This window comes from Budorcas taxicolor, chromosome 16, assembly GCF_023091745.1.
Source record: "Budorcas taxicolor isolate Tak-1 chromosome 16, Takin1.1, whole genome shotgun sequence".
In the NCBI taxonomy this organism is placed as follows: Eukaryota; Metazoa; Chordata; class Mammalia; order Artiodactyla; family Bovidae; genus Budorcas; species Budorcas taxicolor.
Genome location: NC_068925.1, coordinates 55,552,691 through 55,573,831, shown reverse-complemented (window position 1 = coordinate 55,573,831; position 21,141 = coordinate 55,552,691).

Genomic DNA, 21,141 nt, shown 5'->3' with positions numbered 1-21,141 from the left:
AGAGTCCACTCCAATACCACAGCTCAAAAGCATCCATTCTTTGGTGCTCAGCTTTCTTTATGGTCCAATTCTCACATCCATACATGACTACTGGAAAAAAACAGAGCTTTAACTACAGCTCTAAAAATGAAAAGTCCACAGGAGACTCTGGGGGGCTCTAGGGGTGAGTTATTTCCTTGCCTTTTCCAGCTTCCGGGGGCATCTTCATTCTTTGACTCCTGGCCTCTTCCTCCACATCCAGAGACCGTGGCGTAGCATCTTCATTCCTGTCTGTCTCCCTCACTAAGGACCCTGTGAATGCATCAGGCCCACTGGAGAATCAGCATCATCCCCACATCTCAAAATCCTTCATCATAGCTGCTAAGCTCCTCTTGAATATAAACAATTTTATTCACATAGTCCAGGAATGAGGATGTGGTCATTCTAAGGGTGGGGATTTTTTCATCTGCAGCCTGGACACCAGGCAGGAGTTCTCTGGGCTCAGTACATGTTGCATCCCTTAGACCTCAATCATGTAGCTAGTCCTTTCCAGGCATTTGAGAAGGTGGAGGGACAATGGTTGGGGATGGAGGTGGGACTGAGTGGATTCCAGAGTCTATGGCTGCGCGATGTGGTCAGTGTTCCATGACTTTACACACACATGCGTGCACACTCTGAAAAATGGCTGTTAACACTGCAGTGACCAGAAGTACCTGAGCTGGATCACTGAGCATTCAAAAGTCAGACTAAAACAGTGCTATCAGATTAACAATTAGGCTCACCCACCTATAGCAGTGGTCTATTTGGTGGAGGATTTCCTGACCTTCTCTGATGGAGTGTAAAGAAGGGAGGAATTGAGCCAGAGAAGATCTTTTCCCTACATCCTTGCTTTACGTGGACTCTCAAAAAAAAGAAGCCTCAGCATCTCTGGCAGATGTGGAGGTTGGAGGAGCTACTTCCTAAAATTCCACTGTTGGTCCCGCCCTCTGATTTTCTGGATCAACAGGTCTGCAGAGGGGAAAGAATCACTTTTAGAACAAGTTCTCAAGCGATACTGATGCTGCTGGTTGGGGGACCAGACATTGGGAACTACTGTAGAAGGTGGAACTACTCCATTTTTATTTCATCTGGGCAGTTTCTGGAATAACAGATTCTTCAGAGAAAACAAGGAAAACATCTGAACCTCATGCTCTTTCATGTTTCCTCCTATAAGACAGGAGCCTATGACTCCAGTATTTTATTAGAAAGCTCAAAAGGCGCATCACACTGTTGGGCACTGGGACAGCACAGTGCAGTATTCAAGAGCACTGACGAACAGAACTTCCATTTCCACCACCTGCAGGCTGTGTGCCTTGGAGGAAGTCACTACCATTCTCTGAATCTATCTCTGCTGTACTGAATGGGTGCCATAGGATCTCTAACTCAGATAAAACCACTGAGCCCAGAGCTTGGTGCAGAATAAACCCTCCATAAACGTCAGGGCTATTGTTTGACACTGGAAGACCACAGGCCTTTGCAACAACCAAGGCCACAGCGACAACCAGAATCTGAGGCAGAGACCCACGTGCTAGCCATTTCCTCTGCCAAGATGTGATGCTTTGACTGTGGAAGCCAGCATCTTAAAAGAAAACCCTGGCTGCACCCCACGACCCACTTTCTAGAGTTTAGCCTACGGGCTGGGACAAGCCTGCCCTCTGGTGGCGAATTTGACAATTACGTACAGTTGGCTATGGCTTCAGGGTCAGGGCTTCTCTGTGCTGCGCTGTCACTTCAGTCATGTCTGACTCTTTTCGACCCTATGGATGTAGCCCACCAGGCTCCTCTGTCCATGGGATTCTCCAGTCAAGGATCCTGGAGTAGGTTACCATGCCCTCCTCCAAGAGATCTTCGCGACCCAGGAATCGAACCCTTGTCTCTTATGTCTTCTGTATTGGCAGGCAAGATTTTTTTAGTGAAAAATTTGGCTTAAAACTCAATATTCAGAAAACTAAGATCATGGCATCAGGTCCCAACACTTCATGGCGAAAGGATGGGGAAACAGTGGAAACAGTGAGAGACTTAATATGGTGATTGCAGCTATGAAATTAAAAGACGCTTGTTCCTTGGAAAAAAAGTTATGACCAACCTTGACAGCATATTAAAAAGCAGAGACATTACTTTGCCAACAAAGGTCCGTCTAGTCAAAGCTATGGTTTTTCCAGTAGTCACGAAGGATGTGAGAGTTGGACTGTGAAGAAAGCTGAGCACCGAAGAATTGATACTTTTGAACTGTGGTGTTGGAGAAGACTCTTGAGAGTCCCTTGGACTGCAAGGAGATCCAACCAATCCATCCTGAAGGAAATCAGTCCTGAATCATTGAAGGACTGATGCTGAAGCTGAAACTCCATTACTTTGGCCACCTGATACAAAGAACTGACTCATTGGGAAAGACCCTGATGCTGGGAAAGATTGAAGGTGGGAGGAGCAGGGGATGACAGAGGATGAGATTGCTGGATGGCATCACTGACTCAAGGGACATGAGTTTGAGTAAGCTCTGGGAGTTGGTGATGGACAGGGAAGCCTGGCATGCTGCAGTCCATGGGGTTGCAAAGAGCCAGAAATGACTGAGCAATGGAACTGAACTGAAGCTATGGGAAGTTCTTAGGGTATGCAATTTTTCAGAACAATGAAGGCCAGCTGAACAGGTGAAGACAGCTTACAAGAAGACGGTTTTAAACAAGTTGTTCCTTTATCTGCTGTTTTGTGACACAAACTCGAGAATTTCTATTACTTATAAGCTTCTGTTAAACCTATGTGGTGGGTTTCATTTCAGTAAGTATTGGATCCATGTAACTTTCACTTCCAAAACTCATTTAGGCCTAGTGGAATCCCAAGAATATAATAAGTCTTTGTAAGAAATGACCTGAAATAATGAATGAAAGAATGATTGTTATATTCACAGAGAATGTTATACAAGAATGCTGCTGCTGCTAAGTTGCTTCAGTTGTGTCCGACTCTGTGTGACCCCGTGGACTGCAGCCTACCAGGCTCCTCCATCTATGGGATTTTCCAGGCAAGAGTACTGGAGTGGGTTGCCATTGCCTTCTCCTGTAACTGCATAGTGATACACCAATTCAACTTACTGATATGGGGGAAAAACACCATTTAATGAGACATGAAGACAAAGCACAAACCCGACTAAGGGACACACGCTGTGGACCACAGCACTGCTATGACCAGAGCAAGTGGGGGGACGGGGGAGGGGAGATGGATGGGTAAACTACAGCCTCGGGGGCTGGGGGGGGTCTGGATTGACGACAACTAAGCAGACAACAGAATGAGACAGGAAATCAAAACCAATGATGAAAGCAGACACACCATCAGAGGACTCCAACAGCAAGGAAAACACACAGAACTGTTCTTTTACAAATATTCGGAAAGAAATCAAGCATGAAACCACAGAGAAATCGTCAAAGAATTTTAAATATCAACTAATTAGCCAATGATGCAAATTATAAAAACAGTGTGTCCACAAAATGGACTAGTTACTTCACATGCTGCTTCACAAGCTGCTAAAATGATTCACGGTTAATTTAATTATAAGCTGACTAACCATGCAGCTAACATGAAATGGGTGGTAACAGAAAAAAGAGATAATACAAGTCCAGCTACAAAGCAGAGTGTTGTACACGTGATTTCATGGGGTAAATAGCAATGCACTCACAAACTCTAAGCTAAACACGCAAGAAAGCTGGAACATGTGCTTTAGAGCCGCACACTCTGTCACCAAAAGCCCTAGGTCATCATCCCAGTTTTAGATTCAGAAAAGTGAGGCAGCCCACGTCTTCCGTGGGGCCCTGGGGCACTGGGCTTTTAACTTGATTTCATACACAGAGCTGGCCTGAGCGCGTGGCCAGGTCCATCAGCAAGCAGACCAGTGTAGATTCTTGGTTTTGTTCCCACTGCATACCCTGCACCCTGCAGCCAGAGAGCCCCAATGGAAAATGGAAAATAGATCACATTATAAAGACAATCACTTGAACTGAATTTTCCTTTAGCCTACTCTGGACAGTACCATCTACTTACTGTGTTTTGGGTGATTTGGCCAAAGGAAAAAATCATGTGGCCACGAAGACCTTACACCTTCCCATATGTTCCTTCAATCCCATTCACACATGTTTTAGTCAAATCAGGCTGTTATAACAGAATACCAAAGACCGAATGACTTAAACAGAAAAGATTATATAGTATGATTCTGAAGGCGGGAAGCCTGAGATCACGGAGGCACCGTGGTCTGGTTGTGGAGGGAGCCAGTTTCCTACTTTCTTCACATTTTGGGGGGTGGGCGAATGCAGGACTCTTCATTCCCTTCTAAGGGCACTAAAGCTAAAATGGGACTCTATTTCCATTACCTCAGGCAAATCTAGTTACCTCCCATGGTAACTCAAATCTCATCCTACTACAGATTAAAGCTTCCATATATATATTTGCGGGGTGTGTGTTGGGGTGTGTGTATGGCAGGTGAAGTGATGGATCGGGAACAAGCATTCAGTTCATAACAATCCATCACCATAAAGAGAAGACAAGGCCCTGGTGGACCAACCAACTTTCTAATGGCCGCCCTCCTCTTTGTTTCCTCCACACCCACACCCAAGCCTCTTGCAAACAACTAAGAATGTGGTGCCTCCCGTGTCAGTCCACCTCTGTGGACTAGCATGTATTGTTGCTGTTCAGTCACTCTGTCAAGTCAGACTCTTTGCAGCCCCAAGGACTGCAGCACGCCAGACTTCCCTGTCCTTCACCATCTCCTGGAGTTTGCTCAAACTCAAGTCCATTGAGTTGGTGATGCCATCCAACCATCTCATCCTTTGTTTTCCCCTTCTTCTCCTACCTTCAATCTTTCCTAGCATTAGGGTCTTTTCCAGTGAATCCGTTCTTCGTATCAGGTGGCCAAAGTATTGGAGTTTCAGCTTCAGCATCAGTCCCTCCAATGAATATTCAGGTCTGATTTCCTTTAGGATTGACTGGTTGGATCTCCTTCCAGTCCAAGGGACTCTCAAGAGTCTTCTCCAACATCACAGTTCAAAAGCATGTAAAATGAGTACAATTATATAGTAGTTTGAACGTTCTTTGGCATTGCCCTTCTTTGAGATTGGAATGAAAACTGATATTTTCCAGTGGCCACTGCTGAGGTTTCCAAATGTACAAACATATTACAGGTAATTATAAAAGGGTTGATGATATGGGGTTTAAAGTGTCTTTTGAGTAGAATCCAGTTTAACCCTCTTTACACAAACGCATTGCTTCCAGGTGGCACAGTGGTAAAGCATCTTCCTGCGAATACAGAAGAGTCAAGAGACAAGGGTTCAATCCCTGGGTTGGGAAGATCCCCTGCAGGAAAAAATGGCAACCCATTCCAACCCCATGAACAGAGAAGCCTAGTGGGCTGCAGTACATGGGGTTGCAAAGAGTCGGACATGACCAAGCACGCATGCATGCAAAGCTTATTTATATCCATGGGAGAATATGGTGAAAGGAGTCTTCCCCAAAGTTATTGAGAGGGAGAACACCCTTCAGAGAGTCTTCATCTTGGTGGCCAGAGGTATACAAGAATAGTATGATCATCAAATAAGTGGGATGGAAGAGAGGCATGGACAATTCTTGAAGATGGAGAAAGGATCTCCTTTTATGTACAACAATACATAAAGGAATCTTTGTGTGATGCATCCCACGTGAGAGTCATCCCTGAGTGTGGTAGAATGTTAAACACCAATAAGAGCTTCTGTATTTAGTGCAGGAAAGGTGTTGTTATTTAAGAAGATAAAAACAGAATATTTTATTTATTTCTGTGCCTGATGGCTTCACCTTGATCAGAGTCTGTGTTGAACTTAGATAAGTCTGAGGAAACAGTAATGAGCTGATTATAATTGGAAAGGGGACAATAAAATTATAGTTTGTCTTATAAGACCCCTGAAAAATGACTGGAGACATTTTCCAAATGGAAAATGAGAATAATTACTCAGTGAGAATCATACATAAATCAATTAAAAAACCCTCTTCTGGTAGCAGCTGTCTCTGGATGGCAGGGTTATCTGGGAATGACCCAGGTTTATTTCTTGTCTGACTCCAAGCTCCCAAGAGCCCACAGTACCCACCTTCAGTGCCTCACAGTCTTGGGGAAAAAGTCTTGATAACAGGATTCACAGTTTTTTCTTTTCTCACATCTTAGTTTTTATCTTTTCATGAAGTTTGCTGTGCTGATCCCAACTGTCTGAGAAAAAAACTAAGGTGACACTGTCTCCTCTGAGCCACTCTCTTTTTACTATTTTTTTTAAGAAATTATTTAATTTTTGGTCGAGCTGGGTCTTTGTTGCTGAGCATGCTTTTCTCTCGGAGAAGCCAATGGCACCCCACTCCAGTACTCTTGCCTGGAAAATCCCATGGACGGAGGAGCCTGGTAGGCTGCAGTCCACCTGGCCGCGAAGGGTCGGATATGACTGAGCGACTTCACTTTCACTTTTCACTTTCATACATTGGAGAAGGCAATGGCAACCCACTCCAGTGTTCTTGCCTGGAGAGTCCCAGGGACGGGGGAGCCTGGTGGGCTGCCGTCTACGGGGTCGCACAGAGTCGGACACGACTGAAGCAACTTAGCAGCAGTAGCAGCAACATGCTTTTCTTTAGTTGAGGCCACTGGGGGGCGCCTCTCTACTGTCGGTACACAGGCTTCTCACTGCAGTGCCTCTGCCTGTTGAGGAGCATGGGCTCTAGAGGGCGTCTTCGCTGAGCAGGGATCAAACCCGTGCCCCTGCATTGAAAGGAAGATTCTGTACCACTGAGCCACAGGGCAGCCCTCTTTTACTACCTTAGTATCACTCAGAATAGCATCTTTGTGAATCAGTGAATGGATTCTTGATTACCCAGCCACCCCATCATTCTCTGCTTCCTGAATGTATATCTGATTCAATCAATTAATCTAGAGAAAAATGACAATCCAATCAGGATCAATCCAACGGGCTCTTTAATCAGGTGTCCCTTTCTGGCTGGGTTAGTAGTGGGACAGAAGGATGATGGAAATAGAAAGGCTTAAAGCAGTCTGGAGCACTGGAGAAGAGATGCAGGATCTTCCTGCTCTGGAGACACCAGTTGAGTTCTTCACAGCATGTGGGGTCTGAGCACCCCGCCAGACACATAACACTCGAGAGTTACCACCTTCAGGTAAGGACACCCTTTTCTTACCCATGATTAATTATCTCCACAGTGTGGACAGGAGTTGAAGCTATACCAGGAGGTCCTGGGACGTCCCAAGTCCTTCAGTATCTCAAGTAGTTCAGCCCGACACTGGGCAAGTCTCCCCAGATGGGGTATTCCCTGAGAGCTGGAACTCTCACTTCAACTGGGCAACCTGAAGGTCTGTCCAGCAGCTTCTTCATGATGGTCATGGAGAGAAGGTTCCCACACAGACTGAAGGACATGAACTGGAAGCAGCTGCCCAGGGCAGGCAGAATGGCTTTGAGGTGGGAGTCCCTGATTCCACGTTGCTCTAAGTACAACCCCTGGAGGGTGGCTGCACTTTCTCCAGCAGAGCTGGGAGGAGCTCGGGACTGGAGTAGGTCATGGTGACCTCACTCAGATCCAGGGCCTTTAGCTGACTAATTCTATCATCCTGAGCCCATCATACATGGCAGTAACACCACTGCCTAGTTGGGTGCATCAGTGAAAAGCTTTCTTCTGAACACATGGAAACTGAAATCTATGACAAGATACATCATGAAGTGAAAATAGACCCATGGTTTTGGACATCTGCTCAATGTGAATGTGAAAAGGAAAGGTGATCCTGCAGGGGAACCAGGACTGCAAGGGGAAATGTAGTCTCTGTGGTAATAGAGTGCTTGTGGACATGTGTCCTGTTGAGTTAGGACTAGGAACCTAAATTTCTCTAGGTGGATTGGAGCTTGAGACTCACAGGTTGGGGTCATCCTGGGGTTCAGTTCAGTTCAGTTGCTCAGTCATGTCCAACTCTTTGCAACCCCATGGACTGCAGCATGCCAGGCTTCCCTGTCCATCACCAACTCCCAGAGCTTACTCAAACTCATGTCCATTGAGTCGATGATGCCATCCAACCATCTCATCCTCTGTTGTCCCCTTCTCCTCCCACCTTCAATCTTTCTCAGCTTCAGGGTATTTTCCAAAGAGTCGGTTCTTCGCATCAGGTGGCCAAAGTAATGGAGTTTCAGCTTCAGCATCAGTCCTTCCAATGAATATTCAGGACTGATTTCGTTTAGGATTGACTGGTTGGATCTCCTTGCAGTCCAAGGGACTCTCAAGAGTCTTCTCCAACACCACAGTTCAAAAGCATAAATTCCTCAGTGCTCAGCTTTCTATCCCTGGGTGAAAGTGAAGTTGCTCGGTCGTTTCCAACTCTTTGCGATCCCATAGACTGTAGCCTACGAGGCTCCTCAGTCCATGGAATTTTCCAGGCAAGAGTACTGGAGTGGGTTGCCATTTCCTTCTCCAGGGGATCTTCCCAACCCAGGGATCGAACCCGGGTCTCCCGCACTGCAGCCAGATGCTTTACCGTCTGAGCCACCATTACATGGCCCCTGGGTAGATGGTTGTAAAGAAATGGTCAGAAATAGAGACCCTCATTGTAAACATACTGTTGTTGTCCATGATGTATTTTTCCTAATTTTTCAGTTCATACCATGGGAATCTCCAGACATTAATTTTTTTTTTTTCTTTTAAGGGAAGCACCGGGAGATGGTGAGGGACAGGGAAGCCTGGTGTACTTCAGTCCATGGGGTTGCAAAGATTCGGCCACAACTGAGCAGCTGAACAACAGTAACTTCTTACCCAGGAACGTCAGAGTTTCTGGAGCTCAAGCCTTCACACTATGAAATTTAAACCAGTGGACCCTTGGCTCTCAGTTCACTGGCCCCAGACTTAGAGTAAGTCCACCAGCTTACCTGGTTCTCAGCCTCTATGAGCAGGCAAGCCCTTTACCATAGTACATCTCCTCTAATACATATATAGATGATCCTGGAAAATACTGGCTTGAAATGCCCAGATTCACTTACAGATGTTTTTCAAGAGCAAATATAGCGCTTGGGATCTAGTTGGTGGAATCCAAGGATGTGGAAAAGGAGTAAAGGAGGGTAGACTATAAGTGATATGGGGATTTTCAACTGAAAAAAGGGTAGTGCCCCTAACTGACACATTGCTCAACAATCAGCCGTACCCTAGTGGTTACTCAGCAGAACCCTGACGAATGCAGTATCTTACCACAGGCAAGGAGGTCACATACACCCACAGGTGTTTTGTTATACAACCTGACATCTGATGTCAAAACATGCCATTTTAGCCTTCTGTAATGGAGAAAGACAGGAGATTTTAAGGGAATAAAGATAATTTCTCATTAATATAATGTGAAAGTGAAAGTGAAGTCGTTCAGTCGTGTTCGACTCTTTGCGACCCGTGGACTGTAGCCCACCAAGCTCCTCCATCCATGGGATTCTCCAGGCAAGAATACTGGAGTGGGTTGCCATTTCCTTTTCTAGGGGATCTTCCCGACCCAGGGATCGAACCCAGGTCTCCCACATTGCAGGCAGACGCTTTAACCTCTGCACCACCAGGGAAGCGATATAATTTTAATCAGGTATAGAAACACTAAAACCATGTTATATGCCTCTATGATTGTCATATTTTTCTAAAAGATATTTATATAACTTCCCTAGCCCAGTAGATTAATTAAGAAGGACCATTACCCATCTGGGTAATGAGTTGGCAAGGCCCAGAAATTCATCTTATCTGCAGCATGGATGACCCCTTCTAGAGTTGGGAGCCATGCCTTTTGAAGTTAAACCTTTTCCTCCCACAAAGAAAGGTCAACAATGGAAACTTATGGAGGAACAAGGACAAGGAAAAGCTCATGTCCAGAGTTATGGCCTGACTTAGCAGGAAGAGTCCTGACAGGCTTTTCACTCAGGTGCCTCATTGCACACTAAGTATGTTCCTCTCTGTGTGTATTAACCCACTGAACAGCCCCAGAAGTAAGCAAGGAGGTCAGAGATGCTCCAGAGAGAATAAAGACCTGGTGGGAGTGGTAAGGATTTGGATTATAGACAAGTCAGTGCCGTAAAAGAAAAAAATAACTGTCTATATTGGTAGAATTCAGTCAGTATTTGTGAAGTGAATCTGTGAATAGATCCTTGATTACCTGGCCACCCCATCATTCTCTGCTGCCTGAATGTATATCTGATCCAATCAACTAACCTAGAGAAAATGGAGATCCAATCAAGATCAATCCAATGCGAGCTCTATAATCTAATCAGGTGCCTGTTTCTGATTGGCTTGGCAGTAGGACAGAGGGATGAGGGGAGTAGAAAGGCCCATAATAGTCTCAAGCACTGGAGAAGAAGAGCAGTTTTCTGTTTCTGGACACACCAGATGGGGTCTCCACAGAGTCTGAGGTTTGAGCATCCTGCCAGCTACATCTGAGCAGTAAGTGACCACTCTCAGATAAGGACACCCTTTTTCTTATGGTTAGTTAATCTTGAAGGGAGGCATGTATCTCTGGATGGTAGGGAGGGTTTTCAAAAGATTGTTTCTTTCCAATGAATATATTTTAGATTTTGGTTTTGCCTCTCAGTGTAGTTTTGCCTGAATCTGAAACATTTTTATTTGTTTCTTAGTTGATAACATTTTAAAGTCAAAGCTCCTCTAGAAAATAAAGCTTACTAATAAAAAAAATAATGGGAAAAGGCCAGGCAAGTATGCTTCCTTATAAAAGATTTGAGTTCCCTAAGGTCAGGGGTTCCTAAACTATGATACAAACCTGGCAAAAGCGCATTACCTGGGGGGTTTCTGTAGTTTCCTGGGGAGAATCATTGCTAAAATGAGGTTCATTCTGTTTACTGTGCCAAAAGTAATAAAAGTCTTTTTGGGGGGCTATGCTGCAGGGTCTGTGGGATCTTACTTCCCTGATCCTTTATAGATCATAGCCCTGTCATGGCAAAGGGGCTTGGGTAACTCAGTGAAGATAGGAACCATTCCCTGCAGGACCACCCAAGACAGATGGGTCATAATGAAGAGTTCTGACAAAACATGGTCCACTGGAGAAGGAAATGGTAAACCACTCCAGTATTCTTGCCTAGAGAACACCATGGACAGTAAGAAAAGGCAAAAAAGACATGACACTGTAAGATGACCCCCCCCCCCCCCAGGTCAGAAGGTGTCCAATATGCTGCTGGTTAAGAGTGGGCGACCATATAAGTCCACAAAGAATGAAGTGGCAGGGCCAAAGTGGAAATGATGCTCAGCTGTAGATAAGTTTGGGTGTGAAAGTAAAGTCTGATGCTAAAACAAAACAAAACAATATTGCATAGCATCCTTGAAGGTTAGGTCCATGAATCAAGGTAAATTGGATGTGGTCAAGCAGGAGATGGCAAGAATGAACCTGGACATTTTAGGAATCAGTGAACTGAAATGGATGGGAATGGGTGAATTTAATCCATATGAGCATTGTATCTACTACTGTGGGCAAGAATCGCTTAAAAGAAATGGAGTAGCCCTCATCCAGTTCAGCTGCTCAGTTGTGTCCAGCTCTTTGCTACCCCATGGCCTGCAGCATGCCAGGGTTCCGTGTCCATCGAGTTGGTGATGCCATCATAGTCAACAAAAAAGTCTGAAATGCAGTACTTGTATATAATCTCAAAAACAACAGAACTTAATCTTTGGTTTGATTCCAAGGCAAACCATTCAGTAACACAGTAATCCAAGTCTGTGCCCTAACCATGGAGCTGAAGAAGCTGATGTTGACCAGTTCTATGAAGATATACAACATTTTCTAGAACTAACAAAGAAAGTTGTCCTTTTCATCATAGGGGATTGGAATGCAAAAGTAGGAAGTCAAGAGATACCCGAAACAATAGGCAAGTTTGACCTTGGAGTACAAAGTGAAACAAGACAAAGGCTAACAGAGCTTTCTTAAGAGAAAAAGCTGGTCATAGCAAACACTCTTTTCCAGCATCCCAAGAGAGGATTCTACACATGGACATCACCAGATGATCAATACCAAAATCAGACTGATTATGTTATTTGCAGTCAAAGATGGAGTAGCTCTATACAGACAGTAAAAACAAGACCTGGAGCTGACTGTGGCTCAGCTCATGAGCTCCCTATTGCAAAATTCAGGCTTAAATTGAATATAGTAGGAAAAGCCACTAGACCATCCAGGTATGACCTAAATCAAATCACTACAGTGGAGGTGACAAATAGAATCAAGGGATTAGATCTGGTAGAGTGCTTGAAGAACTATGGACAGAATTCCATAACACTGTACAGGAGCCAGCGACTAAAACCATCCTCAAGAAAAATAAATGCAAGGCAAAGTGATTGTGGAGGCTTTACAAATAGCTGAAGAAAGACGAGAAGTGAAACACAAGGGAGAAAGGGAAAGATATACTCAACTGAATGCAGAGTTAAGAGAAGAGCAAGGAGAGATAAGACTTTCTTAAAGGGAAATGCAAAGAAATAGAGAAAACAACACAATGGGAGAGAATAGATATCTCTTTAAGAAAATTGGAGATTAAAAAAAAACATTTCATTCAAAGATGGCCACAATAAACAACAGAAATGGTAAGGACCTAACAGAAGCATAAGAGATTAAAAAGAGAAGGTGAGAATACATGGAAGAAATATATAAAAAAGATCTTAATGACCTAGATAAAGACAATGGCATGGTGACTCACCTAGAGCCAGACATCCTGGAGTATGAAGTCAAGTGGGCCTTAGAAAGCATTTGTATGGACGAAGCTAGTAGGGGTGTGGTGAGCAGATTTTAAATAGTTCCAACCGACCTGTTTAAAGTCTGAAAGTATGATGCTGCTGAAGTGCTTCACTCATATGTCAGAAAATTTGAAAAACTCAGCAGTGACCATGGAGCTGGAAAAAGTCAGTTTTCATTCCTATCCTAAAGAAGAGCAAAGCCAAAGAATGTTCAAACTACCACACCACTGCACTCGTTTCACAGGCTAGCACCATTATTCTCAAAACCTTTCAATCTAGCCTTCAGCAGTACATGAACCAAGAACTTCCAGATGTACAAACTGGGTTTCAAAGAGGCAGAGGAACCAGAAATCAAATTGCCAGCATTCCTTGGATCAAGGAGAAATCAAGGGAGTTCCCGAAAAACATCTTCTTCTGCTTCTTAACTACACTAAAGTCTTTGTGTAGATCACAACAAACTGTACAAAAGTCTTAAAGGGGTGGAAGTACCAGACACTCTGTCTCCTGAGAAACCTGTATAGGGGTCAAGAAGCACCATTAGAACCAGAAATCGAAAAATCGACTTGTTCCAAATTGGGAAAGAATTAAGACAAGATTTTATATTTTCACCCTGCTTATTTACCTTCTATGCAGAGTTGTTGTTGTTCAGTCCCTCAAGTCATGTCTGACTCTTTGAGAATCCATGGACTGCAGCACACCAGGCTTCTCTGTCCTTCACTGTCTCCCAGAGTTTGCTCAAACCCATGTCCATTGATTCAGTGATGCCATCCAACCATCTCATCCTCTGTTAATCCCTTCTCCTGCCTTCAGTCTTTCCCAGCATCAGGGTCTTTTCCAACAAGTCAGGTCTTCCAGTCCTCAGGTGGCCAAAGGTAGGGGTGGGGGGGTAGGGGGGGTGCGAGGGTGGGAATTTAAGGGAAACCTCTTCTGGTAGCAACTGCCTCTGGATGGCAGGGATATTTGGGACTTAACCAGATTTTTTTCTTCCCTGGCTCCAAATCCCAGGGAGCCTACAGTGCCCACCCTCATTGCCTCTCAGTCTTGAAAATGTCTGATCCAAGGAAATGTCAGACCTCTTCTCTTCTCACATTCTTAGATTTAGTCTTTTCATGCCATTTGTTATCTTGATCACAACTTCCTGGAGGAAAAAAGCCATCTAAGTTGAGAGTGACTCCTCTGAGCCACTCTCCTTTGCTATGTTTTTTTTTTTTTTAACTTTGTTTTCCTGATTTTTGTTTGCCTGACTCTTCATTTCTGTGCAGGTCTTTCTCTAGTTGTGGTGAGAGGGAGCTACTCTTCCTTGTGCCCAGGCTTCTTATTGCGGCTTCTTTTGTTGTAGAGTGCAGGCTCAGTAGTTGTGACTCCTGGGCTTAGTTGCCCTGGAGCATGTGGCATCCTCCTGGATCAAAGATCAAGCCAGTGTCTCCTGCATTGGCAGGGGGATTGTTTACCTCTGAGTCACTAGGGAAACCTTCTTTACTACCTCAGTAGCACCTCGAATAACGTCTTTAAATTTCCTTGTTTCCAAAACTATAAAAATGAAAAGAAACCTTTGTTTTACATTGTTGGTGTCATTCCCATTGTCCCTTTAGGAATGCCCAGCTCCAACCTGTCCAGACCCATTCTTACTTCTCACTGACAAGTGTCCTGACCTGTCCACCTTCAGAGAAGATGTGGCTTAAAACGTGACCACATCTTGGACAGCTCTTCCCTTCCTGCCTGAATAGGTTCACAACCTCCTGTGTTTCCTACTTAACACCTGAGTGACAAGCTGATACCGGGATGAATGTATTTTGTTTTCTTTGGGAGCAACATCACTGCTTTCATGAAGCTATTTTAATTCAGGGTCATTTTGCTAATTTTGACTTCATCAAAATTCCCCCAATAATGATACTTTCAACTTTTAAAAAAATTCAGTGTTATGAACCAGTAATCCTTTCCTGTCTGACCCTCAATAGTATAACTGTCCGTATCGGTTGAATTCAGTCAATGTTTGGGAAGTGAATCAGGGAATAGGTCCTTGATTACTCAGCTACCTGACCATTCTCTCCTTCCTGAATGTATATAAGATTCAATGAACTAACCTAGAGAAAAATGAAGATCCAATCAGGATTTATCCAATGGGTACTCTATAATCAAATCAGGTATCCCTTTTTGATTGGGTTAGTAGTGGGACAGAGGGATGATGGGAATACAAAGGACTATAAAAGCCTCAAGAACTGGAGAAGAGGTGCAGAGTTTTCTGGCTCTGGAAACACCAACCAGCTGGGTTCTTTAGAGTCTGAGGTCTGAGTGCCCTGCTAGTCATAGCAGAGCAGTAAGTTATCATCCTCAGACAAGGACGTCCTTTTCTTACTTATGGTTAGCTAATGTTGAAGGGTAGTGTGTATCTGTGGGTGGCAAGCAGAGTCTTCAGAAAAAATCATTTCTCTCCCAAGAACACATTTCAGGTTTTTATTTTTCCTCTCAGTGTAGTTTTGTCTGAATCTCAAACATTTTGATTTGTGATTTAACTGGTATCATTTTAAATGTCTTTGCCAAGCAAATATTTTTAATGAAGCACATAAGTTTGGAATTTTATTTCTTGAAATTTAAGATACATATTTAGTTCACAAATGGCATTCATCTTAGGAATACCTGACAATGGAGGCTGTATGGACCCACATGACTCTCCTCTTCCCATAGAGTTAGAGCTCTAACTGATGGTCAGAATATTTTCCCCAAATAAAGATAGAGTCAGCTTTCATGCACTTCAGTATGCATTTCTAGGTGGGACATGAATTAAGCAAAGCAGTAGATGGACCTGAATGGGCTAGTGGTTGCGTTTTGGCTCCTTAGTACTAGCAATCTTGCTAGTTCATATTCAGAGTAAAGAAAGAGTTAACACCTTGTCCCCTTGACCCCTGCCTAGTGTAATATGGCTAAGTGCCTCACTTGCATCCTAGCTAGAGCAGTGACCTTGGCCCTGAGTGGATTCCTTGGAAGGGTAGGGAGACTGCCTAAGGTATGTTCCTGAATTGCCTACAATGGACCACTTGTTCCCTGGCAGTTTCAACAGGAGTCGTTTTGGAGCATTGTCAGGATGAGTATCCAGACCCCACCCAGACTCCTTGACCTGGTGGGAATGCACCTGCTGAGGGGTGATGACTTGGCCTTTTCTACTCTGGAGAGTCTGCCCACAGAGCTTTTTCCACCCTTTTGCTGGAAGCCTTCCATGGAAGATGTGTTGAGATCCTGATAGCCATGGTGCAAACCTGGCCCTTTGGCTGCCTGCCTCTGGGGGCCCTGATTGACCTGCCTCATGTGGGGCCCCTGCAAGCTTGAAGCGCTCGATGTCCTGCTTGCCCAGAAGATCCGATCCAGACTCAGGTAACCTGGTAAACTCCTGGGAGTCCCAGGGAGACATCTGGGTTGAGGGAATATGGGTGGAAAGGGATGGATCAGAGTTCTAAGATGGCAATGATGAAGCCTTGGCTTGCTGTGGGAACTACCTTTTGGAAGTATAATAGTGCCTTTAATGAAGGGTAGCCTGAAAGAATATTCCCCAACCCCTCTCAGTCATGCTTAGAGTTACTAGAAGTAGAGAATCAGTAAGGATAAGAGGGCAAAGAGGAAAGTGAGGCAGAGAGGGAAGAGGGCAAGGCAGCTGGTGACATCAGGAATGTTAAGTTACAGCACAGGTGGACAGTCTGTTGTCACACTGCGAGGCTTTTTTTTTTTCTTTACTCTGTGTACCTTTTAATACATCCTAATCAATCTCCTTCTCCCCTCCTAGGAGGTGCAAACTGCGTGTGCTAGATTTACAAAATATACTGGCCAGAGCTTCTGGAGCATGTGATCTAGAGCCAGCAGTTATGGGTGCTCAAGCTCACGAATGGCAGCAGTGGATGAGCCCAGGTCAATGACAAAGCAGCACTTGGCTCCACTGAAGATTTTTATGGACCTTTGCCTGAACAAAAAGACCCTGGACAACTTCCTCACCTACTTCCTTTGGTGGGTAGAGCAGAGAAAGTCTTCCATCCACCTGTGTTGTTAAGAAGCTGATGATTGTTTCAATGCCAATGGACAATATTGTGAAGGTCCTGAGCATGGTGCAGCTGGACTGTATCCAGGAGGTGCAGGTGAGTTGCACCTGGAATCTGTCCACCCTGGCCACGTTTGCTCCTTTCCTGGGTGAGATAAGTAATTAGCAGAGAATCCATTTCTTCCCCATCCACGTGTCTGCCTTTAAGAAGCAGGAGCAGTGCAAATTACCTCCCAGTTCCTGAGGCTGGGCCACCTCCAAGATCTCCATCTGGAGTCTCCCTCCTTCCTTGAAGGCTGCCTGGACCAGATGCTCAGGTGAGTGTGCACCACTGGCTGGGTAACAGTGAACATTAGAATGTCCAAAGCATTGTCTCCTTTGTTGCTGTCTCCTAGAATGTGGTGTTCCACAACCACACAAGTCAAGGTAGGGGGTTACACTGGTCTAGCGGCTCTTGTGAGACACCCTGCTAGAAAGATACAGATTAGTGACTGGGATGTTTGCACCCCAGAGTTGGTAATTTCCTTCTTCTTTGGAGGTGTCTATATTGAAGTGATAAAAATAGGTAAGTAAAAAGGACATTGAAGTGGGGAAACTACATCAGATCAGATCAGAGCATTCCTGAAGGGAAGCTCTATGCTCCCAAGGTTAGTGCCCGCAATGAACCTGTTCTAAATTCCCTGTGTGTAGAAGGGTGTTTTGTGCTCTTGGTAAGTTAATTGATATATGGGAGAAGCATGGTTCTGCAGATGATGTTAATCAATCTGAGAGAAAAGGGTTATAAAAAGTGATTGAAAGATTGCAGACGATGCAGAAACGTGAGCCCTTTTAGACTGGCATCACACTTCATGTTGTGGGATCTTGTGAAAGTTGTTCCTTCTGCATGCTTCCCTACAGCCTTGCCTGGCCAGAGATACAGGATCTGTAGCTCAAGGTTGGACTCAATGAAGCCATACCTGAAACCATTTTTAAATCTCATCTCCCAACACTATAATATTCAATGATGTCCACACTTGATGGAGACTCTCTCTGGATCTCCTCATGGCATGTTCTTGTGATTCCATGAACTTCATTCATCCTCAGAAGGAAGTGGAGTATTTTGTACTCTGCTTGAAATATGAGGGGAGAGTGTGTTTCAGTTACCGTGAAGTGACTCAGTACCACAGTGAGGTTGATAGCCCTCAGACTAGAATGAGACTGGGCAAATCAGCATATTGACCCTCAATAGATGATCAGACGAAACTTAGCCCTGTAGAAACCATTTGTCTATCACCTGTACACAATCTGGCACCCGGTTCCCAAGAACTAATGATTTGGTTTCTCCCCAGGTGCCTTAAGTTCCCCTTAGACAGCCTGTCAAGAACCAGTTGCTGGCTTACAGAAGCACACTTGACTTCCCTGTCCCAGAGCCCAAACATCAGTCAGCCTGGCTCTGAGCGGTGTCACCATGACTGACTTTAGCCCTGAGCTGCACCAAGTTCTGCTGCAGAAAGTCGCAGCCACCCTCCAGGAGCTGGGCTTAGATGTGTGTGGGATCACGGACTCTCAGTTGGAGGCCTTCCTGCCTGCCTTGAGCCGCTGCTCCCAGCTCAGGTCCTTCAGCCTGTGTGGGAACCTCCTATCCATGGCTGGCATTGAGAAGCTGCTGCGACACACATTGTGCTGCCCTGTTTAAGGCGAGAGCGTTATCATGTCCCTCAGGAGAGTTACAGACCTCAGGGTGTTCTCCTGGAAGCGAGACTTGCCCAGCTTCGGGCTCAGCTGTTGGAGATTCTGAGAGACTTGGGACATCCCAGGATCATCTGGATTAGCCCCAGCCCCTGTTCTTGCTGTGGTGAGGATTTATGCCATCACATGGAGCCCATTGTATACAGCTGTCCTGTCCCTGCCTAGGGCGTTGCCTCTATCAGAAGCTTTCTTCTGTGCACCTTGCAACGGAAATCTAGAACTTGGGGATATCATGAAGGGAACACAGACCTAGGGTTCCAGATATCTGCTCAATGTGAACGGGAAAAGGAAAGATGATAGTGGGGGTGGTGAAGGATTGGAGGGGGATTTGTAGACTCTGGGAGAGGATGGGACTTTCATGGACATGTGCTTCTAGAATCTGATATGAACCTGAGTGGATACACGTTGGAGACCCACGTGTTAGAGTTATCCCTGGGAAGATAGTTGTGAAGAAATTGTCAGGAAAAATCATATGACATCCCTTATATGTGGAATCTAAAAAGAAATGATACAAATGAGCTTACTGGCAAAACAGAAAGAGACTCACAGACTTAGAACACGAACTCATGGTTGCTGGGGGGACGGGGTGGTTGGGGACTTTAGGAAAGTCATGCACACAGAGCTATATTTAGAGTGGATAACCAATGGGAACCTATTGTATAGCACATGGAACTCTGCTCAATGTTATGTGCCAGACTGGATGGGAGGGGGATTTAGGGGAGAATAAGTGAGTGAAGTTGCTCAGTCAAGTCTGACTCTTTGAAACCCCATGGACTGTAGCTCCCAGGTTCCTCCATTCATAGGATTTTCCAGGCAAGAATACTGGAGTGGGTTGCCATTTCCTTCTCCAGGGGATCTTTCCAATCCAGGGATCAAACCTGGGTCTACTGCACTGCAGGTAGACACTTTACTGTCTGAGCTACCAGGGGAGAAGGGATACATGTACATGTATGGCTGAGTCCCTTTGCTGTTCACCGAAACTATCACAACACTTAATTGGCTGTACTCCAATAAAAATGTTTTTGGTGTTAAAAAAAAAAATTTTTTTTAATTTTTAAAATGAGAAGTTATCAGGAATAAAGAGATCCTCCAGCTGACATAAATAGGAAGGACATCTAAAATGAGAATGGATAAATGTTTAGATATATGACATTTATTTTGTTGTATAGCAAGAAAATAATAGGACATTATAAAGCAAATCTACTCCAGTAAAAATTAATTAAAAGACATAAATAGACACTCATAGAAAACCAACTGCTATCCTCCATGATATATTATTCAGTGTTCAGTTATTGCCTCAACTTTCTCCAGTTACTGATAAAAAAACAAAGGCACAGTGTTGTCCATGATTCAAAACCTTACCATTCCTGTACTTTATTCTTTCTGGGGGCATCTCCTATGTGAGTGTGTGTGTGTGCGTGTGTGTGTGTGCGCGTGTGTGTGTGTGTGTTTGCTTAGTCAGTCAGTCGTGTCTGGCTCTATGCAAGCCCATGGACTGTAGACAGCCAAGCTCCTCTGTCCATGGAATTCTCCAGGCAAGAACACTGGAGTGGGTTGCCATTTCCTTCTCCAGGGGATCTTCCTGACCCAAGGATCAAACCTTGGTCTCCTGCGTTGCAGGCTGATTCTTTACTGTCTGAACTACCATGTAGGACCCCACCCCGTGGCCCCTCCCGGGGCAGCTCTTACCTCCTTTAGTACTTCTGTGACTGTTCAGTGGAGTCAATACACACAAAGGGGAACAAACTCAGTATACAGTGAACTATTGGAATGACGAGCTCTTGGAGGCCTCTCACTGCTGGCACAGGCCATGACCTTGGGTGTGGGTTTCCTTTATGCTTCTACCAATCAAAGCATAAGTCACAGTTGCTTGCCTTTGTGTGTGCTTCACTTCAAAGGCAAAGTCCTCATTTCTGCAAGATGTATTCCCCACTGCCAACAAGGTTGAAACTGGTTTCACCCTTTCATGCCTGCCATGGGTGGATAGTATTCCTTATAGCTATAATTGAGTGGTGGGCAGACTTCCAAGTTTCTTTTAGTAAAATGCTAGAAAAGCAAAAACATTTAACATGGATTTATTATTTCCATACTGCATTCCAGCATTATATCATTTTGGGTAGTTGGTCACATAAGAATTAGCTGATAATTCCCATTACAATTCCAGTCCCTTCCTATCAGAAAAAGTCAAGGACAGCTCTTCTGGTTATCAGAATGTTCAAAAGTATAACAAGTATGTTACGTATTACATGTAACTCAGAGTCGGCTCTCCCTATCCTCAGTTCATCATCCTCAGATTCAACCAACTACATATGATGTAGACCAAATTCAATCACTGTTAAAAAAAAAAATCCTCATAGAAGTGAATCTGAGCAGTTCAACCACATGTTGTTCAAGATTCACCTGTTATATAGACAGGTGCAGAGAGGCTGATATGATTTACAGAGGCTTAACAGTATCACTGTCTGCTGTCTGTTGCCTAGAGAACTAGAAAAAACTTCGGTTTAATTCAGACCTTATCTTAAGTTTGAAAAGCAGTGGAAGTGATGGTCAAGGCTAAAGGCCTGAGAACAAAGGCACCACTTGTGTATGTCCTAGAGTTTCAAGATTTAGGAACCAGAAGCTCCAGTATTCATGGCCAAGGAGAG